Below are 23,726 nucleotides of genomic sequence, written 5' to 3'. Positions count from 1 at the left end.
TCAGACAATCAATCAATCCCCCTAGGTAACTAGTATAGTGGAAAGAGCAATAGATTTCAAGTTAGAGGAGGATTTGGGTTAAAATCCTGACTATACTTACTACCCATGTGACCATCAGTTCCCTCAACTATAAAGCAGTGGGTGGTAAACTCCAAGATCATGGATTTGGCCCTTGGGTTGTACTGTGCCAACCCCCTGGACTAGTCTAAAGTCCCTTCCCACACTCAAATCTTAAGGTCCATTTCTTCTAGGAGCCCCTACTTTCAATCTGTCTCTGGTTTCTACTGGATGAGACTTTGGGATATGTTGTCCTTGGCCTTATGGCAAAGACTTCACCATTCCTTTGGTCAATAGCATACTCATCTTTAGTGGCTCAGGTATTCTCTGGAGCCAAAGCAAGAAAGTTGGCTTAGAAAGCTATATTTATGTTCCTATTTTCTACCTTCATTGTCTTCTTAATATACACATTAGCATATCTAAGCCCCATATTTACATTGTATAATTTCATCCAGTTGGCAGGTTATAACAATTAATATGAAATCACATCAAAAATTCCTTGAAACCTTATCATGGGCAAAGTAGCTTTAATTCAGTGCAAAGAGTCTTGGACCTAGAATGTGACTAGGGAGGGAAGAAGAGTAGGAGAGAGAGGGAGAGGGAGAGATACAGGAAGAGGGAGAGAACGGAGGACATTTATATAGGGCCTACTATAGGCAAGGGTGCACTGTGCTCAGTGCTTTACAAGTATCTCATCTGATCCTCACAACCCTAGAAGGTAGGTGTTATTATGATCCCCACTTTACAGTTGAGGAAACTAAGGTAGACTGATGTTTAAGTGACCTTCCTAGGGTCATTAGCTGGTAAGTATCTGAGGCAAGATTTGAACTCAGGTCTTCCAGACTCCAGGCCCAGAGCTTTTTGTAGACACTCCACCACCTAACTGCCTCTAATCTGAAGACTTGGGTTTAAGCCCTAGTTCCACTGCCCAGTTCCACAGCATGGAACAATGGAAAGGACACTAGTCTTAAGCTGTGCAACACTGGAAAAGCCAATTAAAATTTATGAGTCTCAGTTTCCCCATTTATGAAATAGGGATGTAAAAGGGTCCTGCTATATCCAGTTCACAAAGTTGTGAATAAAGTACTTTGTAAATCTTAAAAGAACTATGAAAATGAGGTATTATTAGTAATTCACTGTCTGACCCTGGGAAATTCTTTTGTCCTCTAAGCCTCAGTTTCCTCATATTTTAATTGAGGGAGTTGGACTAGGTGATCTTCCAGCACTTAGCACATAGTAGGTACTTAATAAATGTTTATTGCTGACTATGGGAGAGGTAGTATGATGCAACTGATGGAGTGTTTTCCTAACCTTAACCCATTCAACAAAGACTTAGAGATACCTGCTTGAAGGTGAACTTATTTAGGAATTACTACAAGGTGGGAAGGGAAGCTAGATGGAGCAGTGCAGATAGAGTGCCTGGCCTGGAGTCAGGAAGACCTGACTTCAAATCCAGCCTCAGACACTAACTGTGTGACCCTGGGCAAGTCACTTAACCTTGTTTGCCTCAGGTTCCTCATCTATAAAATGATCTGGAGACAGAAATGACAAACTGCTCTAGTATCTGTGCCAAGAAAACCCAAATGGGGTCATAAAGAGTCAGACACGATTAAAATGGGTTCAAAGCTGCCTTTGACAATGACCACTGGAGTGTTCATGGGCAGGTCATTTTGCCTCTCAAACCTAAGACTATATAAGCTATGGACAGGTTGTGATCTGCTTTGAGGGGGTTCCCATACCAACAAAATGTCCTTGGCTTACTGACATACAATTCTCAATAATTAGAATACACAATCTCTGCCTTTGAGATGCATAATTGGTGAGAAAAAACAGGTAGGTTAGACAATGGGTCAAAATGAACTCACCAAGAAACAGCTAATGTAGCTAATGCAGCTGTAAGAAACACCCTCCTCAGAGATGTTTACTTCGTACTTAGCTGTGAACATGTTTTTATTTCCCTCACAGTAAAGCATAAGTTTCTTGTAGGCAGAGACTTTCTTGCTTTGCCTTTGTAAACTTTGTACCTACCTGAGTGTTTTGCAAGCTGTCCACACTCATTGCTTCTTAAATTAAATTAAATAGAGTACTCAGAACCAACTGGGGTTAGTTTGAAAGGTCCCGTGTTGCCATGGTATTTCAAGAACCACCATCTCCATGGAAATGAAAGCCCTTCAGCAGAACCAACTGAGAAGACCCCAATGCCATGCTAGATACAAATAGCTGGCAAATTTGATCTGAAAAGCCAAGGTGGAATGGGGGTTGCCTATATACTTCTGCATAATTTCCAGCACTACACACAGTTATTACTTTTACCATTCTCGTACCTAAATGCGTGTCCTCAAAGGCGTGGAGCCATATGGCTCTTAAAATCCAGACGTGGGCCTGGGCTAAGGCTCTGGCAGTCTAATTATCCCCATAAATTTGTCCAATATATGTACATATAAAGTAGAAAAGAGGTTATTCTTAATAATAATAATGATTCTTAATAATTCTTAATAATAATGCCTGAGAATTATATTTATTTCTGCCTTTTTGTGTTTAAAAATGCTCCATAAGTTCTGGCATTAAATTACAGAGCATTTTACCTTAGTGATTTTTTTTTAAATTATTTTCCCTCCCTTTCCCCTCTGTATCTTCCTTGCCTATAACTGAAGGTGATAAGAGACAGGATGACAACTTTTCCTTCCATATGACATCGGGATTGTGATAAATGTCACTTTTCAGGTTGGCTCAGCTCTTACTGCACAAAATATCATGTTCATTAAGAAAAGATGGACTACAAAAATGGGAACAGCTGGTTGGAGAGGTCAGCTGTAAAAATAAATAAATAAAACCACTTCAAGTTCAAGGGCTTCCCAAGAAATAAATACTAGCCAGCTAATTTCCTGTAATGTCCTTAAAGTGCCACCTAGTGGCATTAGCTGAACTTAAATTTGAGACAGAAGCTTTTTTTCTGAGTTTCAAAATACATCCCCATCCCAAACAATACCAACTGGGCTTGGACTAGCATGTTAATATGAAGTCATCTTAGAGTGAATTTGTTTCAGAACCAGATGAGGCCTTAGAGAGCACTGAATCTAACCTTCTTTATAAAATTTCATTTATTTTATTCTAAACTTCAGAAATAAAATAAGCAACCCAATTAAATTACCTCCTCTTTTGATAGATGAAGAAATAGAAATCATTTACTAACAATAGTCAGTGGCATAAATAAGACTAGAACCCTAGTCTCTTGATTCCAAATCCATTGTTTTTTCCCATAATACCATGCATAATACCAAGGTCTCCAGAGTGACCTTGAATTTATTTACTAGAGATTGTGGTTTACCATACATAATGGATATAAATAGCTCTTACTGAGCTCACTTAGAGTAGAAAGAGGGAGAATCAGAGGGTGAGGTAGGTCACATATACCAGTTTACTACTTGGGAGGTAAGGTTGATGGGGATACAGAGCATAAGGGCCTAGTTAGAAGAGATCTGGGAGGGAAGAAAATCCTCTCTCTTACTCTCTCCAAAAAAGCTGTCTCCATTTTCTTTACCTTCAGGCTAGACTGCTGTGGTGAGTCCTCAGGATTTATCTTGGAATTCACCAGAGGCCATAGTCTGATTTTTTCTGCTTAAGCTTGAGACACAGGGTTAGCAAGGCCCACCCGCACTGGGCTGCTGCAGCTGCCAGTTGGCAAAAAGATTTAGTACTTGAGGTCTCACCACCCAAGTGTAAGAGACCCGAGAGGATGTTGGTCAGAGGTTCTCAGAGCAAGAGTTCAAGACTTCAAGAGAACCAGAGAGACCTACCCCTTACAATTCAAAACGCCCTGAACAGAGTTGAGACAGGTGGACATAAGGCCAATGGGAAAGGCCTTCATCTCCACTCTCAACTCCCAAAAAGAAGAGATGACCAGAATGGATTGGAAATGAAAGGAGAAACTTAAATTGTACGAATATACTGAGTTTACGATGACAAACTAAAGCCCATTTACATCAAAGACTAAGTACATGATGTGTCAGAAGCTAAAGAAGTAGAATCTCTCTCTTTTTCCTTTTTCTATAAAATGCTCAAGAGAGACAGGAATCTAAAGGAAAAGGATTCAGGGAGTGTTTGGGCTCAGGTGAAGTTTCAACGAGCTTGAAGCAAGGTTGGACAACAAATGAAAGCTGTTGACATTCCTAACAACTTTTTATTGCTTTAAGAACTATCTCCAGGTTCAGAAAAACCAACACTGAAAATTCTCTCAAAAAGCAGGGGTTCTTAACCTGAGGCTTTTAAAATATTTTGATAACTGTATTTCAACACGATTGGGCTCATTTGTATTCCTATACATTGTTTTATTCATTTAAAACCATTATTCTGAGAAGCGCCCCACAGGCTTCACCAGACTGCCCCAGGGCTCCCTGCTCTCAAGAATCACCCTTTCTCAAGTTTCCAAGTAAAGGGTAAGAGAATCATCCTGGTCCTGCACAGCACATCCTGAACCAGAATTATTGCAGTTCACAGACTGCACAGCTGTATTTCTCGGTCCCTTTGAGATCAAAACATCTTGATTATTCAATATGTTGGCTGTCAGTAATCACTGCTTTACAAATGGAGAGGAACAGAGAAAAGTGCCTGCCTAGACATGACTATTAAATCCATTCCCATAGCAAGCAAGTATAGCACGACCATTTATTTTTGTTGTTCAGTCATTTCAGTCATGTCCAATCTTCTCCATTTGGGCTTCTTGGCAAAATACTGGAATGGATTGCCATTTCCTTCTCCAGCTCACTTTCCAGATGATAAAACTGAGGCAAACAGAGTTAAGTGACTTGTTTAGGGTCACACAGCTGCTAAGTGTCTAATGCCATATTGGAACTCAGGTCTTTCTGCTCCAGGCTTGGCACTCTAACCACTGCACCAACTAGCTTCCCAACATGACCATAGTTAACATTTTAAAAGCACTTTACACACATTATCCCATTTGATTCACATGACCATCCTATGAAAAAGGAATTGACCCCACTTTACAGATGGGGAAACTGAGGCTCAGAAAGATGTGGTCATATAGCTAGTAGATGTTAGATTAGATTGTAAGTTCCTTGAAGGCAAAAACCATCTTTTGCCTTTTTTTGTATTCCTAGCACTTAGCACAATGCCTGAAACATAGTAGGTGATTACTAAATGTCTGTTGATTAATTGATTGAGATATTGGAAAAAGGAAGAGAAACCAGGTCTCTCTTGATCCCAAGTCCTAAACTCTTGTCATGACTCCCACGCTGCTAAGTTCCTTTTTTAAGTTTTAAATTTTTTTTTCTGATACTGAAAATCTGCCTTCCTTCTCTTCCAATTCCCTTCCACTCACCCACCCCCCTCTCTGATGAGAAAGAAAGAAAAACAAATAAGTCAAGCAAAACGAATTCTAAAATTTGGTCACTTCTAAAACTAAAATTAAAAAAATAAAATGGAGGCAGAGTCAACGTAGAGTGAGAAGAAGCAATACAATTTAACCCTCCCCTGACACTTTCTCAACAAAGATCTAGAGACTACACCAGCCTAAATTCTGATCTGAAAAGCCGAGAAGAAGTCACAGTGAGTCATTTTTTCCAGTCCAGGGTGGTTTAGGGAGACGGAGGTCTGCATACCCTGGTAGGGGAGAGGGATGGAGGAGAAAAAGGAGTTGGGGAGACAGAGAAAGAAGTCTGGCCAGGCAGAAAGCATTCCAGCATACAGGAACTGACAGGGGGGTGCATCTGGCATCTCTATTGCCCACCACCCAGTGCTGAGTCACAGATTAGACCAGAAAGGAATGGTCACCCATGTGAGTGTTCCGTCTATAGGAACAACTTCTAGGAAGCAAACAGTTAGCTGTATGGCTCTGGTCGCTGGAGCAAAGGGTAAGGTCCTAGACCAAAGGCGAGCCAGTAGTTCAGATGCTTTGAACACACAGGCTTTTGAACACAGTAGCTGTGTCAAACAGAACTCTGCTAAAATTCCCAACCAGAAACAAGCGGATAGACCTCAACTTGGGCCAGGAACTTGCAGAACTCAGACCAGGGGGCCAGTAAACAGACTTCTCCCTGGATCACAACACTTTGGAGGCACTGAAAATTTGCAGGTGTCCGGCTGAAGCTATGAAAGCAGCAGTTTATACAAGTTTTCCCTCTCATCATTTCTTACGGAACGACAATATTCTATCACATTCATATACCAAAACTTGTTCAGCCCTTCCCCAAATGATGGGCAACCCCTTAGTTTCTAAACTGTTGCCACCACAAAAAGGGCTGCTATAAACATTTTTGTAAGTATAGATCCACTCCTTCTTTCTTTTGTCTTTTTGGGGTATAGATTTGGTATTGGTATTGCTAGGTCAAAAAGGTGCCCATGAATTCTTGGCTTGCCTCACTGTCAGTTTCATTTATCAGAAAACAGAAGTGGCAAAGAGGTAATGTTAAAAAATCATCTAGTCCATTCACTTCATTTTACAGACAGTTAAATTGAGGCTGAGAGGCTAATTATGGACACAGGTAGGACTACACCAGGTCCACTGTCCTTTCTAAAACTATTTTGAAATGAATGCCAGTAGTGGCATGAAACACTCTGCTGCTGCTGCTGCTGCTGCTGTTGTTTTGTCCTTCAGTTGTGTCCAACTCTGTGACCCTGTGGACCATACTGTCACGGGGTTTTCTTGGCAAAGATAATGGAGTGGTTTGCCATTCCCTTTTCCAGTGGATTAGCACTTATCAAGTGCCTATGGAACTGAATTCATAGCTAACATTATTGTCAGTGCAGTGATTTTCTGTCATCAGTCTTTTTGATATCATTAAAGCCTACTTTTCTCCTGTTTCTTGGCTCAGACTGGAGTCTTCACTTGCGCTCCCCCACCTTTATTCCCTCCTTTCAGAAACTTACCTTCAGTTTCTATTCCTCATTTACCTACTCTTTTGTTCTTGATCTTTTAACTAGCCTATCTAGTAACAGTCAAACTTTGAAAATGTACAGTTCATTTTTTTTTTGTTTTTAAGTCTCAAAAATTCACCTCATAGTTTGGCGGACCCAAGATGGTGGAGGGAAAGCAGTGACTTGCTAGAGCTCTCCCCCAAACCCCTCCAAATACCTACAAAAAATGGCTCTAAACAAATTCTAAAGCAGCAGAACCCACAAAAAAACAGAGTAAAACAAATTTCCAGCCCAAGACAACCTGGATGGCTGATCAGAAAGGTATATCAAGCCAGGCTGGGAGAGGGGCACAGTTTGGCGTGGGCATGCAGGCTGCAGCGAACCTGGAGTAGGCCTCAGAGGACTGAATCGCAGGCTGCTGTGGCGGTTTCCAGACTTCTCAACGCACAACTGCCAAAGACAACTTAGAAGGTCAGTTACTGGGGTGAGAGAAGAATCTAGATCTCAGCCACCCCGAAGGCAGTGGCTTTTTCCTGAGCTTCCAGCCCACAGACTGAGGGGCAATCGAGTGGCTGATAAGAGGGGGATTGCAAGGATCTCTTTGCCAGGGCTGAGGCAGGGACCTCTTGCTTTGCCCGTGTTGGATCTGGGTCACAGGTCTGAGGGGTGGTCCTGGGGCGAGGAGGGGCACTGGTGTGGTGGAGCTTGTTGTGGCAGTGGAGAGGAAACACCTCGCCCCTTATCATAGCGCTTTGGAAGAACTGACACTTTTAAGGTCCCTAGAAGTATCTCTGAAAACAGCTGTACAAACCCCCCAAAGCTTGGGACAGTACATTCTCCACATTGGAAACAGACTCTTACCTTAACAGAGTTTAAAACTCAAGTAATTGGTTGGGATCATGAGCAAGCAGTGCAAAAAGAGTCAGACTATATTATCTTACTTTGGTGACAAAGAAGATCAAAACATACAACCAGAAGAAGACAACGAAGCCAAAGATCCTACATCCAAAGACTCCAAGAAAAATATGAACCAGTCCCAGCCCTTGGAAGAGCTCAAAAGGGATTTTGAGAAGCAAGTAAGGGAAGTAGAGGAAAAACTGGGAAGAGAAATGACAGTGATGCAAGAAAATCATGAAAAACAAGTCAACAGCTTGCTAAAGGAGACCCAAAAAAATACTGAAGAAAATAACACCTTAAAAAATAGCCTAACCCAAATGGCAAAAGAGGTCCAAAAAGCCAATGAGGAGAAGAATGCCCTAAAGAGCAAAATTGGACAAATGGAAAAGGAAGTCCAAAAGATTACTGAGGAAAATACTTCCTTAAAAATTAGAATAGAACAATTGGAAGCTAGTGACTTTATGAGAAATCAAGACACTGTAAAACAAATCCAAAAGAATGAAAAATTAGAAAACAATGTGAAATATCTCATTGGAAAAACAACTGACCTGGAAAATAGATCCAGGAGAGAGAATTTAAAAATTATTGGACTATCTGAAAGCCATGATCAAAAAAAGAGCCTAGACAGCATCTTTCAAGAAATTATCAAGGAAAACTATCCTGATATTTTAGAACCAGAGGGCAAAATAGAAATAGAAAGAATGCATGGTTCACCTCCTGAAAGAGATCCCCAAAGGAAAACTCCTAGGAATATTGTAGCCAAATTCCAGAGTTCCCAGGTCAAGGAGAAAATATTACAAGCAGCCATAATGAAACAATTCAAGTACTGTGGAAACACAATCAGGATAACACAAGATTTAGCAGCTTCTACATTAAGGGACCGCAGGGCATGGAATATAATATTCCAGAGGGCAAAGGAGATAGGATTACAACCAAGAATCACCTAGCCAGCAAAACTGAGTATAATTCTTCAGGGGAAAAAATGGTCATTCAGTGAAATAGAGGACTTTCAAGCATTCTTGATGAAAAGACCAGAGCTGAATAGAAAATTTGACTTTCCAATACAAGACTCAAGTGGAACATGAAGACGTAAACAGAAAGAGAAATCATAAGAGACTTATTAAGGTTGAACTGTTTACATTCCTGCATGTAAAGATATTTGTAACTCATGAGACCTTTGTCAGTATTAGGGTAGGTGGAGGGAAAAAATTATATGTATGTACATATAGATAGATAGATAGATGGATAGATATAGATAGACAGAGGGCACAGGGTGAGTTGAAGATGAAGGGGTCATATCTGGAGAATAAAATTAAGGGGTGAGAGAGTATTATACTAGGAGAAGGAGAAAGGGAAAGGTAGAAGAGGGTAAATTATCTCACAAAAAAAAAACCAGAAAAGAAAAGGCTCTTACAGTGGAAGGGAAACGGGGGAAGGTGAGAGGAAATAAGTGAATCTTATTCTCACAGGATTTGACTTAAGGAGGGTATAACATATACACTCAACTGGGTATGGAAATCTGTTTTACCCTACAGGAAAATAGGAGGGGAAGGGGACAAGAGAGTAGGGGGATGACAGAGAGGAGGGCAGATTGGGAAAGGGGGTAATCAGAAGCAAATGCTTCTGAGGAGGGACAGTGTCAAAAGAAAGAATAGAATAAATGGGAGGGGGCAGGATAGGATTAAGGGAAATAGAGTTAGTTTTTCACAGCATGTCTACTATGGAAGTGTTTTGCATAACTGCACATGTATAGCCAATATTGAGTTGCTTGCCTTTTCAGTGAGGGTGGGTGGCGAGGGAGGAAGGGAGAAAATTTGGAAGCCAAAGTTTAAAAAACACATGTTTAAAAAAAAAAATGTTTTCACATGCAACTGGGAAATAAGAAATACAGGAAATGGGATACAGAAATCTATCCTGACCTACAGGAAAATAGAAGGGGAAGGCGGGGAGAGATAGCAGGGAAAGCAGACTAGGGGAAGGGGTATTCAGAATGCATGCCATCTTGGGCTGGGGGGAGGGGCGAGATGGGGTGAAAATTTGGAACTCAAAGTCTTGTGGAAATAAATGTTGAAAACTAAAAATAGAAAAAAATAGAAAAAAAATTCACCTCATACTGTAAGAACAAAGTGGGGTCTATCATTGATGGCAGTATACTCAAATTAAATATGCCTTTCACGACCCATGAAAGTTGGATCATGACCAGTGCCTTCTTTTAAAAAATCCTTCAGAGATACCTCATAGAACTCTGCAGTTCAAACATAGATTAGCCTAAAGCACAGTTATCCACTGGCTCATTTTACTGCTGTCTATGATAACTGAAAGTAATAAAGATGAAAGTAAAGCCATCAGAAATCTGCCATTTCTTAGCACTGCAGACCTGGCGCTCTGGTAAGCTATTGGAGTAATCTGAAAACTCATGATAAAAGTTGAGTAAAAGGCAATAAAATTTGCACAAAATGTCAAAAATGCTCACTTCAAAAATGACTATAATCCACACAGGAGCATTAATAGTCTATTCTAATGCTCTACTTAAAACAAAATCAAATTGGTATAACCTACAAGGGAGTATGAATTAGATTTACAAGCATCTGATTTTCATTTAAAGTACAGTATTTTATTTTGGCCATTGGACAATGTAAACCTCACAAAATATTTTATTGAAACCTGTGTTTTCTTTACATGTAAAGAAATGTCTTTAGACAATAATTAATTGCAGCCACTTAACAAAATGCCAAGAAAGATTGCAGATACTTTATTTGTTCACCATTCAACAAAGATTTTGCTCCTGTGAGTCTATCCTTGGGGCAGATAGATGGTACAATGGATTGAGCACTGGGCCTGGAGTTAGGAAGACTCATCTTCGTGAGCTCAAATCTGGCATCAGATACTTACTAGCTGTGTGACCCTGAGCAAGTCATTTGAACCTGTTTGCCTCAGTTCCCTCATCTGTAAAATGAGTTGAAGAAAGAAATGGCAAAACTCTCTAGTATTTGCCAAGAAAATCCCAAATTGGGTCATGAAGAGTTGGATATGACTAAAAAACTATTGGAAAAATGAGTCTATCTTTTAAGATAAAATTATACCTAGACAAAGCAAAATGATCTGCCATGCTGAAAAGCAAAATCTTTAACCTAATTAATACACTTCTCCTCCCCTTTAGACATTGAACACACTGATTACAGTACACTGTACAACAGAATAGCAATCCTTTTTTAAAGAAATGAAATTTTCATTTTAATCAATAATATGTGCACATGAATAAAAAAGAAATTAGTTTTGGCAGAAAAGTTGAATTAACATTTGAATGATTAAGAATTAGACTCTTACCACCCCTTTTCATGGGATAGAGAGGTGATGTTGGGTTTTCTAAGGTTTTGCTTAGATCTGGCAGGTTCTACCATGAAGGAAAGTCTCTGAGTATTGTCCTAGTGACAAAATGTGTATAAGTGATGAATATTTGGCTATCATGACTCATGAAACAAAGAAAAACACAAAATGGCCCTCAGTCGTATGCAGTTTCCTTCTACTTCTACAGTAGATGGTAGCAGAGAGGCAAAAAACTGAACAGTAAGAAGGACAAAGCTAAGACTGTCTATAAATAATTTAACTCTAGGTACTCAGTATACAAGATCTTTGTCCATCAACTAACAAAACGGCATATTACTGGAAGAATTTTTTTTTCATATCAATATTGACTATTTTGCTAAAAATGAAACCAGAAGACAAAAGGAAGCTTTAACTAAATGAAAGGATGGCAGCTCCCTCCCTGGGGTGTGACATGACAAAAGGAGGTAATATCTGTAAAGCACTTTGCAAACCTTAAAGTACTATAGAAATGCTAGCTATTAGTATTAGCAATTATTAGTAGGCACTTGGACACTTGTTGATTGATTGAGAAAGTATACTTCTCCTTTTGTACACCTCAATGTAGACCTTAATTTGCTTATGTTTACAGTTCCCTTCCAAAATGCTGAACAAAAGATCTGAAGTACTGCAGTGGTATATTGGCATTTCAGGAGGGAAAAAAAGAAAAAGACAAAAAGTCTTTCTTCTCTTCCATCTATTCCATTAGATTGTAAGCTCCTTGAGGGCAGGGACTGTCCTTTGCCTCTTTTTGTATCCCGAGAATTTAGCACAGTAGCTCGCACATTTGTTGTTATTCAGGTGTATCCAGCTCTATATAACTAGTCCATGGAATTTTCTTGGCAAAGATACTGGAGTGGTTTGCCATTTCCTTCTCCAGTGTGTCCCCATTTTAACATAAGAGGAATAGAGGCAAATATGGGTTAAGTGACTTGCCCAGGGATACATAGCTACTAAGTATATGAGGTCAAATTTGATCTACCTGACACAAAGTACTTAATAAATGTTTATTGATTGACTGAATGAATATTCCTTCTCCCTTTGCACTATTCTCTTGCTTAGCATTAAAAATACAGGTATTTCCCAAAAGTCTGTATTTGGCTCTCTTCTCTTCTTGCCTTACGCTCATTACTGACACAAAGTCATTCACTCCTCTGGTTTTAATGATCACATCTATGTATGCAGATGCTTCCCAAATCTTAATATCCAACCCTGAGTTTTTTCTTGAGTTCCAAGCCTCTATCGTCAACTGCTTCATGGCCATCTCTACTTCCAGAGGTGGGGAACCTGCGGCCTCGAGGCCACATGTGGCCTTCTAGGTCCTTGGGTGCAGCCTTTTGACTGAGTCCAAGTTTTACAGAACAAATCCTTTTATTAAGGGGAACTGTTCTGTGAAGTTTGGATTCAGTCAAAGGGCCACACTTGAAGACCTAGAGGGCCACATGTGGCCTTGAGGCTGCAGGTTCCCCACCTCTGAAACAAAAATCAACACATCCAAAACCACCACTTCCCCCCAACACTTTATCCCCCTGACTTCCATAGTACAACTGAGTGTCCCAGTGAGTCAGTCTTAAAATCTTAGCACCATCTTTAATTCCTCCTACTCCCTTGACCCCACATTCAACCACTTTGTAAGCATGACTGATTCTACCTCAGCAACATCTCTTACATTTGTTAATACCTTTCCATTCCCACTGCTACCACAATAGTTAACACCTTCATTGCCAAAACAATCATCCTTCCACACATATCCGGTCAGCTGCCAAAGTGATTTTCTTTATGTGCAAAGTTGACCACGTCCCTGGCCTGCTGAATAAATTCCAGGTGCTTCCTATTAACTCAGATAAAATATATACTCTGCTGTTTAGCCTTTAAAACCCTTCACTGGCCCAACGTATCTTTCCAGACTAATTATACATTAGCTCCTTTCCTGAACCCTCTGATCCAGCTGTACTGGTTGTTTTTCTGTTCTTCTATCTCCATGCCTTTGCAGTGGCCATCCATCATGTCTAGAATGCATCCTTCTTCACCTCTACCTCACAGAATCCCTTGCCTCCTTCAAGATTTGGTTCAAGCATCATCTTCCACACAAAGTCTCTCCTGAATCTCCCTAACCACAGGGCCTCCTCTCCATAACTACTCTGTGTATACCTAACTTGTATTTATTCTATATGTATTTATTGTGTGTCTATAGAGAGAGATCCATGTACAGAATACAATTGTCTCCCCTAAAAGAAGGTAAACTTCTTGAAAGTAGAATTTTTTCATTCTTTTTATTTGTATCTCTATATAATCCCAATGCAATCCCAAATAAAATTTTTATTTTATTTGTATCTATTAGCACAGTGCCTGACACATAGTGGCCATTTAAATAAATGCTTGTTGATTGACTGAATGACTTATATCTCTGCTCAGAAATCATCAGTGGCTACCTACTACCTACCAAGGAAAGCTTAAGCCCATTTGTCTAACTGGCCAGAATCTCCAAATCTGATTTTGCCCTACCTTTCTAGCACCATTTCACATTACCTTTAATTAGTTTTTTGACCTCCAGTGTCTCCTCACTTTAATTCATCCTACCACACCACCTTGAATCTTTCCAAAGAACAGAAAAACTTTCAATGGCTCCCCACTAGCTACTGAAAAAGGCATGGCAATTAGATGCCTTCTATTATATAGCCTCAAACCACATTTCTAATTTTATTTGTCTTTATATTCCTACACATACTCACTCCATTCCTTGAATGAACCCTTCATGTTTTTACCTTTGTTTGCACATCCCTATGCCTGAAATGCCCTTCCTCCATCATCTCTACCTGTTAAAATCCTACCCATCAAGATGTATCTTAAATCTTTCTTCTCCAAGAACTCTTATCTCAATCCCCTAATCAGATTTAATATTTCTTTCCTCTGAATTCTGATAACACTTTGTTCTGTCCAGTGAGATAGCATATGTAAAATGCTTTGTAATTCTTAAAACATTATTATATGAATCTTACTTCTATAATCACTTCTTTTCCTCTCTATTTCCACTGATACTACTAGTACCTACACTATTGTAATAGTTTCCTAATAGGCTGACACCTCTACTTTTACTTACTTCTAAGTTGTCCTTTATATCACTGCCAGAAAAATATTTCTTACATAGAAGAATGTCCCTCTTCTGCTCAAAAATCTTCAGTGACTCCCTATTGACACCAAATATAATTTAAATTCCTTTTCTGGACATTCAGTCTCTTTTATTTTTTAATTAATTTATTTATTTTTAATTTTCAACACTCACTTCCATAAAATTTTGAGTTCCAAATTTTCTCCCCATCTCTCCCCTCCCTCCACTGCAAGACGTCACGTAAATTGATACAGGCTCAACATATACATTCATATTAAACCTATTTTCACATTAGTCATGTTGCAAAAAAGAATTAGAACCAATGAGAGAAATCATGAGAAAGAAGAAACAAACAAAAAAAAAATCCAGAAAATAGTATGCTTCAATCTGCATTCAGACTCCATAGTTCTTTCTCTGAATGTGGACAGCATTTTCCATCACGAGTGTTTTGGAGTTGTCTTAGATCCTTGCATTGCTAAGAAGAGATAAGTCTATCAAAGTTAGTCAATGCACAAGATGGCTGTTCTGTGTACAATGTTCTCCTGGTTCTGCTCACTTCACTCAGCATCAGTTCATGTAAGTCCAGATTTTTCTAAAGTCCGCCTGCTCATCATTTCTTACAGTAAAATAGTATTCCACTACATTCATATACCACAATTTGTTCAGCCATTCCCCAACTGATAGGCATCCCCTCAATTTCCAATTCTTTGCCACCACACAAAGAGCTGCTATGAATATTTTTGTACATGTGGGTCTTTTTCCCATTTGCATGAACTCTTTGGGATACAGCCCTAGAAGTGCTATTGCTGGGTCAAAGGGTATGCACATTTTTATAGCCCTTTGGGCATACCAAATTGCTCTCCAAAATGGTTGGATCATTTTACAACTCTACCAACAATGCATTAGTGTTCAAATTTTCCCACATCTTCTCCAGCATTTATCATTTTCCTATTTTGTCATTTTAGCCAATCTGATAGGTGTGATGTGGTTGTTCAGAGTTGTTTTGATTTGCATTTCTCTAATCAATGGTGATTTAGAGCATTTTTTCATATGACTACTGATAGCTTTAATTTCTTGCTCTGAAAACTGCCTGTTCATATCCTTTGACCATTAACCACTGGGGAATGACTTGAATTCTTAGAAATTTGACTCAGTTCTCTATATATTGTAGAAATGAGGCCCTTATCAGAGACACTGGTTGTGAAAAATTCTTTTCCAGTTTTCTGCTTCCTTCCTAATCTTGGTTGCATTGACTTTGTGCAAAAACTTTTCGATTTAATGTAATCAAAATTATTCATTTTGCATTTCATAATGTTCTCTATCTCGTGTTTGGTCATAAATTCTTCTATTCTCCATAAATCTGACAGGTAAACTATTCCCTGCTCTCCCAGTTTGCTTATAGTATCAGCCTTTATCTAAATCGTGTATTCATTTTGACTGTTTTGGTATACAGTATGAGATGTTGGTCTATGCCTAGTTTCTGCCATACTCTTTTCCAGTTTTCCCAGCAGTTTTTGTCAAACAGTAAGTTCTCATCCCAGAAGCTGGAGCCTTTGGGTTTACAGTAGATTACTATAGTCATTGACTACTGCATTTTGTGTACCTAACCTATTCCACTGGTCCATTACTCTATTTCTTAGCCAGTACCAATATGTTTTGATGATTACTGCTTTATAATACAATTTAAAATCTAGTATAGCTAGGCCACTTTCCCTTGCCTTTCTTTTCATTAATTCCTTAAGTCTCTTTTTAAAAGATAGTACTACAACTTTCCAGCGTTTTCACATGTGGCTATACTCCAAGCACTTGAATTTCCAGCCATAGTGGATCACGTTCTGCTACTCACACATGACTTTCTTTCCTTCTTCTGTACTATTCTTAATACCTGCAGTATGTCCTTTCTCCTTTTCTTTGCTTATTAAATTCCTATCTATTCTTTAAAGCCCAACTCAAATACATTCTCTTCCATGACAACTTAACTTTTTATGAAGTTCTACCTTCAGTTTATCAATGCTCCTCTAAAATGTAGCACCTCAAAATGGCCTCAGCACTCTACTTGTGGTTTGACCAGCAAAGAGTACCTCACTCCCTTTTCTGGGCCAGGACTAGGGCAGGTAGGTGAAACAGTGACCTGAAGACTGGACTAGGAGTCAAGAAGACGCAGCTTCAAATCCTGCCTCAGCTAGTGTGACCCTGGATGAGTTTCACTTCACCTTGCTCAGCCTCAGTTTCTTCATCCGCAAAAATGAGAATAATAATAGCACCTACCTCACAGGGATTATTGTGAAGATCAAATTAGATATCATATGTAAAGTGTTTTGACAATTTTAAAGTGCCTTGTAAATGATATTGATGATGATGATAATGATGATATTTCTCTGGCAACTGACTAATATGAACCATGATATACTTTTTAATGTTACTTTTTACAAATGTAATATTTTTAATGTCAGAAAATTCTACCTTCTGTGGCCCATGAGTATTTTGTGGTAGCATAGAAAAAGCTGAAAATATTTGGCAACCATTAATGTAAAAAATTTCTAAACCTTGCCTGAGGTACACAAGTACCTTTCTTGGGCCCAAACTTCTGCTAATGCAGGTTATCACATCACCCTGCTGGCTCATATGGAGTTGCAGTTAATGAAAAGTCTTTCAGATCTTTCTTACATGAATTTCGGTCTAGCTGTATCTCTTTAACCCACTTATTGAGCTACTGATATCTTTAACCTAAGCAAAATTTACACTTACTCAATTTTAACTTGTTGGATTTCTCCCATTTCCCAGCCTTTCAAAACTCTGGATTCTGAATTCATCATTTAATGGATTAGCAATCCTTCTCAGCAACTTCTGCTTCCGGGAGCCAAGATGGCGGAGTAAAAAGGTAGTCACTCTCACCCTGCCCTATCAACCTCTGAAAACCCAGAAAATATCACCCCAGAAAAAACCCTGGAGCAACTGAACCAGAAGAAAGACGGGGTGCAGCAGTGCAGCAGCCCAGGTAGCTAGAGGGATTAAAGGGAAAGGCCCCTCTTACCCTGGGGGAAGGGGAGCAGGACGGAACCGGGAGTCGCCCAGCCAGTTAGTGGAAAGACCCACGTTAGTACACCAGGAGGAGATTCTGGTGCCTTGGCATACAGCAAACAGGTCTCCCAGTGCCTCAGCAAAAATAAGGGAAGCACCACTACAAGGGGCCCCAGGCAGATAAGCACCCTGCAGCATTCATCTGAAAGGCGCTGAAGAAAACAACCTAGAGGTGCCAACAAGTTCCAGCCTTGCTGACTTCAGTCCAACACGATGTAAGCTGTCAGAACTCTACAGCCTCCAACTGCCAACCAGGAGGACATCCCGAAGCCCAGGTGGTCGAGCAGGCAAACACCAATAGCTGGACTTCCGAATGCCTCAGTGAGGGCGGGGGGAACTGGTGGAAACCAGCTCAGAAAACCACCAGGTGCCTCGGCATTCTACAGGAAAGGAGTCTCCCAGTGCCTCAACAGAACTAAGGGAGGCAGCACTGCAAGGGGCCCCAGGCACATAAACACCTGGCAGCATTTATCTAAAAGGAGCTAAACAAAGCTAAAGGAAAGGAAAAGCAGGCAACCTAGATTTACCTGAAAGTTCCAGCCTTGCTGATTCCAGCCCAACTCCAGACAAGCTGCCAGAACCCTACAGCCTCCAATTGCCAACATAAGAGGCCTCAGCTCCCAAAGCCAGTAACCAAAACCTAGGCTCCCAACACAAGAAGCTTGGATCAGTGCCCTCTGCTCCCCAGCAGGAGAGCTTAATCTCTTCAAAGGCCAGGGAATAAAGAAACACCATGAGTAAAAAGAAAAATATGATAGATTCTTATTATGAGGAGAGTGAAGATCAAGACAGAAATTCTGAAGAGGACAACACTGTCATCCAACCCACATCTGCAACCTCAAAAGGGAATATGAATTGGTCTGAAGCCCAAAAAGCCTTCTTAGAAGAGCTCAAGAAGGATTTTCAAAGTCAAATGAGAGAGGTAGAGGAGTCCTTAAAAAGTACAATTGGCCAACTGGAAAAAAAGTACACTGAAGAAAAAAAATCCCTTAAAAATACAATTGATCAATTGGAGAAGAAAGTACAAAATCTAACAGAAGAAAACAATATGTTAAAAATTAGAATTGAACAAATAGAAACTAATGACTCTATGAGAGAGCAAGAATCAGTCAAACAGAAAACAAAAAAATGAAAAAATAGATGAAAACATAAAATACCTCATGAGTAAAGCAATCCTTCTCAGCTATGGATCATTTTCAAATATAACCTATGTCTTCATCCAAGTCACTAAACTCAAGAGTGCCTTCCAAGAGGCAGCTAGGTGGCACAGTAGATAGAGCACCAGCCCTGGATTCAGGAAGACCTGAGTTCAAATCTGGTCTCAGACACATAACACTTACTAGCTGTGTGACCCTGGGCAAGTCACATAACCCCAATGCCTAGCAAAAAAAAAAAAAAAGTGCCTTCCAAGTTAATTTCAATCCATTAATTTGCTTTTTTTGGGGGGGGGTATTATCTAGTTATCCAAACAGTTACAAATTTACCTATCATCCAGCCCACATTTCTAGGTCTCATCCAAAAGGATATCTTAAAAGACTGTCAAGGGGCAGCTAGGTGGTGCAATGGATAGAGCACTGGCCCTGGAGTCAGGAGGACCTGAGTTCAAATCCAGTCTCAAACCAGACACTTGACACTTACTAGCTGTGTGACCCTGGTCAAGTCACTTAACCCCAATTGCCTCGCCAAAAACAAAAAACAAACAAAAAGATTTTCAAATGCCTTTCTGAAATTCAGCAAAGATACATTATCTCCATTTTTTCCCCAATCTACCTGGTTAATAAAGCATTTAAAAAAAAAGGCAAATAAAGTTAGCCTAACAAGATTTGTTTTCTTTTTTTCTCCTGAGATACTCCAATAATTCTTAATAATTCCTTGATCTATTTTCCACATCAGTTGTTTTTCTGATGAGATATTTCACATTTTCTTCTATTTTTTCAATCTTTTTACTTTCTTTTATTGTTTCTTGATGTCTCATGAAGTCATTAGCTTCCACTTGACCAATCTTAATTTTTTAAGGCATGATTTTCTTCAGTGAGGTTTTGTGCCTCTTACCAGAATTGGCCAATTCTGATTTTGAAGGCATTATATTTTCTTCAATTTTTTTGTGTTTCTTTTACTAAGCTGTTAATTCTCTTCTCATAATTTTCTTGCATCGCTCTCATTTCTTTTTCCAATTTTTCCTCTACCACTTTTATTTTATTTTTAATTTTTTTTTTGCTCTTTTTAAAAAAATCTCTTCCTTTAGCTCTTCTAGAAATTCTTGTTGGGCTTGTGTCCAAATTGCATTTTTCTTCAAGGCTTTGTTTGTACCTGTTTTCACACTGCTGTCTTATTGTGAGTTTGTGTATTGAGCTTCTCAGTCACCACAGAAGTGTTTGTGCTTAGGTTCTTTTTTTTTTATTGTTTGCTAATTTTCCTAAACTATTTCTTAACTTGGGCTCTGCTTACCTCTGGGGGGAGATGACTGTTCTGAGCTTCAAGCTTCTATGTATTTCTGTTTTCTCAGTTAGGCTTGGGGGCTTTAAGTTTTCAGAGTTTCCAGAGTGGTATGGTCCTAGGTGCAGTCTGTTCATTGCCTTCCTGGTCTGCACTCTGGTCCCTACCCAGGTTGGGCCCCTGTTTCTTGATACCTCAACCATAACTGCTCCCCTTCACCCTGGTACTAGGCAATGGCACTGCCAAATGGCACTTGATCCTGTACCCAGTGCTAACTGAAGGGTTTACCTGGAATCTCTTTCTGACCAGGTATCCAGTCTCCTTACCAACCTGGCCACTGGCTGTTGCCAGTGCTGCCACCACTACCACTGATGCCTACAGCCCATGGCACTTCTGTCAGGCCTTGCTCCAGACCAGTTCCCACCCCAGTATCTACAAACCTCTTTCTGTTCTTCTAAGCCGCTCTGGGTTAGAAAAATGTCTCACTGTGACTTTTTGTTGGTTATCTCACTTAGAATTCAGTATGAGGCACTTTTTAAAGTTTTGTTTAGAGAGGTGGGTTGGTAGAGCTCAACAAAATTGTTAACTTCATTCTACCATCTTAGTTTCTCCTCCTTTTTTTTTTCCTTTTGAGACTGTGTCTTGTTATCTTGTCCAGGCTAGAAATATAGTAGCCTTTCATGGGTCTGATCCCACTGCTGATCTGCAAGACAGCTTTGACCTCCTCCGCTCCTAACTTAAGCCAGTTCACTCATCCTAAAGGAGCCTGAGAAACCTCTGCTCTCAGAGGTACTATACTGAGAGAGACACTGGATTGGCTTAGTACACTACAGCTCAGAAATTCTAACCTCAAGCAATCCATCAGCCTCAATCTCCCCAGTAGCAGGAATTACAAGTACAAGTCACCATCCTGTCGAGACTTATTCTTGAAGAACTCTTATTGGCTCCTAGTAATCACTATTTCCCTTTCTAAGTACTTGCAAACTCTTTGTCTCCCACTACTATATGATTCCCACTCTTGTGAAATCCACACATATGTATCATTTGGCAACTGTTCTAACCAACTGCCTTAAAGACTGAAGCTCTTCAATTTACTTTCTAGATGCAATACATGGAGAAAGACTTGGAGTTAGGAAGACTCAAGTTCAAACATGGCCTTAGACATTTAACTGTACGACCTTGGGCAAGTCACTTAACCTCTATCTGCCTCAATTTCCTCAACTGTAAAATGGGAATAAAAGTATCTAATTCTCAGGATTGTTGTGAGGATCAAATGAGATCAAATGAGTAAATTACTTTGCAAACCTTAAAGTGCTATATAAATTCTAGCTATTATGATTATTAGATAGCCCTGTAAGAAAGAGTACAGAAAGTTTTCCAGTAGAGTAATGCTAAGCACATAGTGTCTACTTTTTTTTCACTTGGGTTCCTTGTTACCCTCCTTCCAGTTCAAAAGCAGATGGGCCTCTATTGAATTTATTCATGTTTTTTAAACCAAGGGTTCCCACTTTGGTAACTTAATCCAGATGCTGACTACAGCTGTGCTTGTATATTTAGGGTTCAGTTAAATTCTATTTTATATTGAAAACCTATACATCTTATCTCACTTACTAGTTCATTTTCACTTTGTATAGGGGATAATGGGTAAAAGTATCCAGATATTTGTAGAACATGCAAGTACACATGCACATGATAATAACAGCTAGCATTTTATACAGTCCTTCAAGATTTGCAGAGTCATATATAGAGTTGCATATGTGTTATCTCATTTGATCATATCCTATATGGGTACATAAATATGAATAGATATATCTGAAAACACACAAATGCATTTCTATATCATGCATGCACAAATCTCTGATTCATTTTGCTGCTTGGCCAAAGCCTTAAAGGACTACATCTTGTAAGTGACACATTCTCTTCACTTAGAACATCTGAGTTGTGCCCATCCTGCATAATACCAGAGACTGGGAACCAAGAAAATGAAATCCATAGCTGATCTGAAAACTGACATTTTTCACCATTTGTGTCTGCTTCTTTCTCTGCTCCAAAATCTTTTCTGTGAGCTGCTAAAGAAGAAGGAAAAAAAACCTGATGGCTTTAATTTCACCTGGTTTTCTTTTTTCAAACAAGGTCTACTTTCTAATGTAGGCATGACAGTTCATATTCCTCTATAATAAATAGCTCCACATCAATTTTTCTTCAAAAAAAAAAAAGAAAGAAAGATGTCTAAGACTTGATTGATTGGCCACTTATGTCAAGGAGCACTTCATGTGTAAAAATTCCAGAGCAACAGCAGAATCTGCGTAATCCCCTGGATTTCTTTATAATGAGACTGGACTGTTAAACAGTGAATGGTATTAAAGTGGGAAGCTGGAAGAAGGAGAGGGCTTTGATGATCCACCAACCGGATAATCAGCCTCCAAGAAGCAAGTTCCAGTGGAAACTTCAAAGACAGCTAAAAAAGTAGTTAAACTTTCTTTCTCATTTTTAACTGTTCCAAGAGAAATATCTAGGTTTTAATAGCTTTGCTAGTCCCTTCCCTCTGAGACAAACTTCTGTTTACACTGTATATATCTTATATGTACACAGTTATCTGCATGATGTCTCTTTCAATAGAATGTGAGCTCCTTGAAAGCAGGGACTTTTATGTTTTTGCCTTTCTTTGTATCCCCGAGTGCTCAGCACAGTTCTGGCATATGAGTACTTGTTGACTGACTATTAGAACAACCAATTTAGAAAAGATACAAAATTTAACTAATTCCAGTATTAAAGAAATTAGGTGATGAAAATAATAGATTATATTTACGTAATGCTGTATTAGCTTACATTTGTATAATAGAGCCTAAGGGCTACACTTAAGGGAGGCTATGGATTATTGTTCTCAGTATCTTTAAGAATGAGGTAGAATGCACCAGCCTCTATAAGAGTCCTCAAGGAGAATCATACATATATATTTGAGAATTTCTTCCAAAAGGCAATTTTATCATCATTTTCAGTACACGATGGACTATAACACAAAAATTAGATTTCATAGTACTAGATTTACATGGTACATAGTACATAGTACTAGATTACATAATACATTACATAGTAATTCCCTCCTCAAGGAAATTGTGGGGCAAAAAAGTGCTAGAGAACCCTTTGACTCAGGCATACCACCACTGGTCCTGTATACCCAAAAGATACCAGAGGAAAAGGAACTTTATGTACAAAAAATATTTATAGCACCTCTTTTTGTAGTGGCAAAGAACTAGAAGTTAAGAGATGCTCATCAGTTGAGGAACAGCTGAACAAGTTATAGTTAATGAATATAACAGAACACTATTGTGCCATAAGAAATGGCAGAAGCGTTTAGAGAAACCTGGGAAGATTTGCATGAACTGATACAGATACAGAGTGAAGTGAGTAGAATCGGGAAAACAACGTATACAACAATAATACCACTGTGAAGACAAACAACTTCGAGAGAATCATAAAAACTGATTAATGCAATGACCAACCATGATTGGAAAGGACTGATGATGAAACAGGTTACCCATCTTCTAAAGGTTAGGTTAGGTTAGGTTAGGTTGTTATCCTTCGTTCTCAAAGAGGACCAAAATGACATCATTATGTTGGCGTCAAGGTACAATGTGTCAGACTATGGCTGATCAGACCAATATGAGCTGTACCATAGGTCAGGCACAAATAGCCCATATGAACATTTGGGGTGGGGATGTCTCTAAATTTGTGCATCTCCTGTTACTTTCAAGCTACTGCTTTGCCCACAGAGCACAGAGCCTTCTTTGATGCAGGCACACTGGTCCTTCGCCAACATCTCCTATGTCATGCAATCAATTCCAAAGTTCAAACCCATCCACCTTCTAAAAAAGATATGATAGACTCTCACAGTACAGAATCAGACACA

General features: G+C 39.3%; 1 protein-coding gene across 5 annotated transcripts in view; it reads right to left on the bottom strand.

Annotated features, from left to right (window-relative positions):
- REPS2 (RALBP1 associated Eps domain containing 2) overlaps window positions 1-23,726 on the bottom strand; it is a 256,055-nt gene that overhangs the window by 33,271 nt on the left and 199,058 nt on the right. The gene's annotated exons all lie outside the window — the stretch shown is intronic.

Source organism: Vombatus ursinus, unplaced genomic scaffold (genome assembly GCF_900497805.2).
Source record: "Vombatus ursinus unplaced genomic scaffold, bare-nosed wombat genome assembly UNPS02014814.1, whole genome shotgun sequence".
NCBI lineage: Eukaryota > Metazoa > Chordata > Mammalia > Diprotodontia > Vombatidae > Vombatus > Vombatus ursinus.
The sequence above is the reverse complement of the archived record's forward strand: the minus strand, read 5'-3'. Positions and strand labels throughout refer to the sequence as shown.